This window comes from Palaemon carinicauda, chromosome 38 (genome assembly GCF_036898095.1).
Source record: "Palaemon carinicauda isolate YSFRI2023 chromosome 38, ASM3689809v2, whole genome shotgun sequence".
NCBI lineage: Eukaryota > Metazoa > Arthropoda > Malacostraca > Decapoda > Palaemonidae > Palaemon > Palaemon carinicauda.
In genome coordinates this window covers 5117213-5122212 of record NC_090762.1, presented here as the reverse complement: position 1 = coordinate 5122212, position 5000 = coordinate 5117213, and the positions used below count along the sequence as shown (strand labels likewise).

The following is a 5000-nucleotide window of genomic DNA, read 5'->3' as shown; positions in this document are numbered from 1 at the left end:
TTCCATTATTTTCTGTATATAAATGTTTGTGATAATCTGGTCTATGTGGAATATTTCTTAGAGCGGCGTTGCCACATCTTCCCGTTATAAAGTAACCTTTGATTAAAGTCTCCCAAAGTCGTCAAGAGCACTTTAATCCCTAAAACCAAAATATAAATACTTCTCGAGTGATTATCAGCAAACCTCTTCAGGTGTTCACTAACATTCATAAATGAAAGTCATTACTAACGTTCAAAGCCGAAAGTCATTACATTCATAACTGAAATAAACGTTTCCCCCCTTCCGCTGCGGCTGAGAGCCCTCACAAATCCTACTCTTCAGCAAGGAGGTATTATTAAACCTCCTTGCTCTTCAGCTAATACCAAAATCGAACCAGATTCGAAGCAGCAAAGAAGAGACGGTATTCCCAACTCGGAGGTAAATAAGCTTAACTAATGGCTGTTACCGAAATTTAAAAATACCGTAAAGGAAAATGTGGTATTATGGGCGAAGTGCCATTATGAAGAGGAGCTTTTCCTATCCTGAGGGATGGACTTAGCATTCCAACTCGAGCTTACTTAAACGCATCTTGAGCGCTTCTTTGGTCGTTCGAAAATCATATTGAGAACGCGTAAAGTGAATCGAAAGAAATAAGTTTTGGGAGAACATTTTCAACTGAAATTCATTTTGGAAACTCTCGGAAACTTTAATCTATCTAATTTCACTTGCCTGCTTGAAAAACTAATTAATATGATATGACATTAGTTTTTTTTCTCATATATATAATGTGTATATGTATATATAATACATATATATATACATATATATATATATATATATATATATATATATATATATATATATATATATATATATATATATATATATATATATATATATCTATCACAATCATCATGATATAATTTCAATTTCGAAAAAATAAACTCTGATCAAACTCTTAACTATCAACAACCTTAAAGCCTAATTATCAAGTTAGTTCCCTTATTCGACATCGACACTTTCATCCTAACCTACATCAGTAAAGTACCCATTTTCGATCAATTGATTGACTGCTTCAATTGACGTTATACAATCACACTGACAGATCAATTAAACTGGTTTTACAATTAGAGCTGTAAGTCAGGTCGATCAATTAGGCTAATAGACCAAATTAACATTTTAAGAACACTGATTGTTTTATCAACCTGCCCTTTAAGGTTTAAAGGTGACTCATGAATGGCAGAGGCAAGGGACAGTGACAATGCCCTATTAAGCAGGACAATACCCCAGAGACTGACCATATTACATATGATCAGCGCCCAAGCCCCTCTCCATCCAAGCTAGGACGAAGTAGGGCAAGGCAATGGCTGCTGAATACTCAGCAAATAGACCTATAGGCTCCCCCAAACCCTCATCATTAGCTCACAAGGATGGTGAGGTTGCAGCTACTAGAGGAACTAAACGAGTTTAAGCGGGATTAAAACCCCTGTCTGGCAATCACCAGACGAGGACGCTACCACCAGGCCACCACAATCTAAACATTATGAAATTGAGCTAAATAAACCGGCGTTACTATCTGCAATGAGCTTCCGAATAAGTTGATCAAACTGGACTTACACTGGGAAAAACTCAAGTTGTCGAATGATCTTCCAAATCAGCTAGTTGAATCGGTGGAACTTCTGAAGTTCAAACTTGCAGTGAATGTTTTTCTGTTGAACAGGCTGTCATAGGTTTCCTATTATAGTTTATATATACAAGATATATTTTAATGTTACTGTTATTAAATGTTCTATTTCAATCGTTTATTACTTTTCGTGTAGTTAATTTCCTTCCTTCACTGGTCTATTTTCCTTGTTGAAACCCTTAGGCTTACAGCATACTTATTTTCCAACTAGGGTTGCAGCTTACCTAGTAATAATAATAATAATAATAATAATAATGGATTTCAAGATATGTGGCCATACGCAGAACAATTTGTCATAAAAAATGAATAGGCCTACTTGCGTCAAAGGTTACCCTTCATGAGTAGCCATTGTCATTTGTGAATAGATGGAAACGAACGAAAGATGAAGAAGGGCCTAGTCAGAGGATCTAGCAAATGATGGAAACGCTTGGTTGAAGTTCCATCTTTTGCACAGACAACATCGGAGGCTCAAAAGGTCAATAGAGTAACGGGTTGCCAAATTCGAGTTAGTCCCTTTAAGAATTGGTAGCTCAACAGATTACACATGTGAGAAATTTAGTAATCAAATATATTGATTAATACATTTGTAACAGCTGAAACTGTTAGAAGTCAGCCATTATAGGTAAATGATGTTTAAATAGTCTTACGTGCCCCCAGCATTACTTTTATGCCATATGGTGATATAGATATATCATTAATGAAAATTAAATTATATGCAAATCCAAGTCACGAAAAACACACTTTACGTAAGGAAAAGGGGCTCCAAAACATGTTTCCAACCATGTGTTTCTAAACAATCACATATGAGACAACATTGTTTGTATGTATGTATGTATATATGTATGTATATATATATATATATATATATATATATATATATATATCAACCATGTATTTCCAAACAATCACATATGAGACAACATTGTATGTATGTATATGTATGTATATATATATATATATATATATATATATATATATATATATATATATATATATATATCAACCATGTGTTTCCAAACAATCACATATGAGACAACATTGTATGTATGTATGTATGTATGTATGTATATATATATATATATATATATATATATATATATCAACCATGTGTTTCCAAACAATCACATATGAAACAACATTGTATGTATGTATGTATGTATGTGTATATGTATATATATATATATATATATAGAGAGAGAGAGAGAGAGAGAGAGAGAGAGAGAGAGAGAGAGAGAGAGAGAGAGAGAGAGAGAGAGAGAGAGTAAATCTTATGAAATATACTTAGGCTATATGTTTTCATGCATGAATAACGCAAATACAAAAACAGTGTATTGATAAATTCTATAGAGCCATGCAAGATAAGATTCCATCATGTAATATAGCTAACATACAGGACTCGAAGCAGATATCGGCAACATTTCCAAAACTTCAAGAAGAATCTTTGAAGGTCCTGTCGTCTTCATGAAAAAAAATATTGAATTTTACTGCGTGGCCGTCAATATTGCATGTACGTGCGTGCAAAGAGAGCTTACATTCTCAATACCCTCACAAGCGCTTGGGGTGCATATCTTGAGCGGTGGGGATAAAGAGCAGATGTTATATCAAAACGACTTTAAATCTTATATGGCAAAAAGTAAATGTCAACGCCTATAGGTGCATACGATGAGGAATGAAAACAGCATCTAATGCGCCCTCAAGAATCATGCTTTAAAATATACGGGAAAGTCAATCCCTCATAGCTTTGTAATAAGGAGCAGTAAGGAAAATATACGAGTAAATATTGACATACCACCTAAAGTACATTTGAAATTCGTGAAAATTTATGGTGCAATAAGAATTATGCCAAAATGTAATCTTATGTTGCTTTCATTTCACAAAAATATAACTAAAAACAAAAAGGATATCATGATTTTTAAACGTAGGCCTAGGGTACTAAGACAACCAATTCGTTGTTGTTATAGCAATAACACAACAGATTTCAAGGCATACAACCATGATGATATTCAGCAAGTTCTGTGCGATTCTCAAAGATTAATATCAGTGCCAATATGACTTTCCGTTCCATGCTCGATCTAATTTTAAAATAGTGAGCTCTAACGGGCTTTTGTCTTCGTTGTGTTCTTCAGCCCTACCCCTTTAAAGGACTTAAATCAATTACCATGTCACCATGTAATCACCTAAGCACATAAATTTGTCCACACAATGCATGTATAATCTATCAAACAGCAATTAATTAAACTATCAATAGCAAATTTGTGATTTATCACATATGGACCGAGCATTACATGAACAACAGGGTTCGAATTTTCTCCAAACAATTCTCATTATATTTTTGTACGCGTTGTGGCAAGACATAGACGATGTAAACAAGTAGCTCATAAAGAGTTGATCCTTCCTGGAAAACTAACAATATCGAAGTACAAGCAGCAAAAATACCACGAACCAAGAGTACAATGACATACACAAGCACGTAATGTTTTATTCTACATCACCTACTCTCCCAAAATCAAGACAGGAACTAACCTCGATATCACTGCAAACAATAGTGATAATCAATTATCACTTCATATGAAACATGGATAACTTTATATGATATTAAAATGTAAACTCATTTACATACCTATAAACAGCAAGGCATAGATGCATCAGCACCAGTTAGGCCTACAAGGTTTACGGCTGCTTCAACAGTCCTAAATCCCGTTAGAATCTACTATTTCCACTTAACAACAATGCCAAATCAGATCCAGATTACGTTGGCCAAATTCAGGCACGGATTAAACTGTCCAATTAGTTCAGTAGTGTCTGATTTACGATAAATATTAAGACGGAAACCGCGAGAGTTGCAACACACGACACAAAAACTGTAAACTGTTAATTCGCATTACAACCGCTTGGCGCCAAGATGGCGGGATATCAAACCACGAGTGCATCCACGAGATTAATTCTTACAAAAATAACAGAATACGACACTAATTACGCAAAATATATGCCAAAATATGAAAAAAAAATCATAACTAATAAATCCTTTAATATGCGATCATTATTGAAATTCATCGTTAAAATATAGTAAATAAATCAGCTGCCATATCTCTTCTTGACTTGAAGGCTGACCAAACCACATTTGCTCGGATTCGTAGTTGCCGTTTCGCCTTATAAATTTACAACGCATACAAATTAATTACAATTGTTTCACATGCACGATGCAGCTTTTTAACATGCCTCTTTCATAATGCAACATAATCATTACCCACAACGCATTCGTTTCATACATGCAGAAACAAATACACAAGGTTGTAATGAACAGTACAGTACCATAACAAATCATGGACTGAGACTG

At 34.3% G+C, this 5000-nt stretch overlaps 1 long non-coding RNA gene across 2 annotated transcripts in view; it reads right to left on the bottom strand.

The window, feature by feature from the left end:
* Positions 1-5000, bottom strand: part of LOC137630078 (uncharacterized) — a 41236-nt gene that overhangs the window by 30843 nt on the left and 5393 nt on the right. Inside the window, exon 1 of one of the 2 annotated variants that reach the window (XR_011041637.1) lies at positions 4284-4545. The exons of the other annotated variant lie outside the window; for it this stretch is intronic. This is a non-coding gene — a long non-coding RNA (uncharacterized lncRNA). Of the gene's footprint in view, positions 1-4283; positions 4546-5000 lie in introns of those variants that run through there. 2 annotated transcript variants of the gene reach the window in all.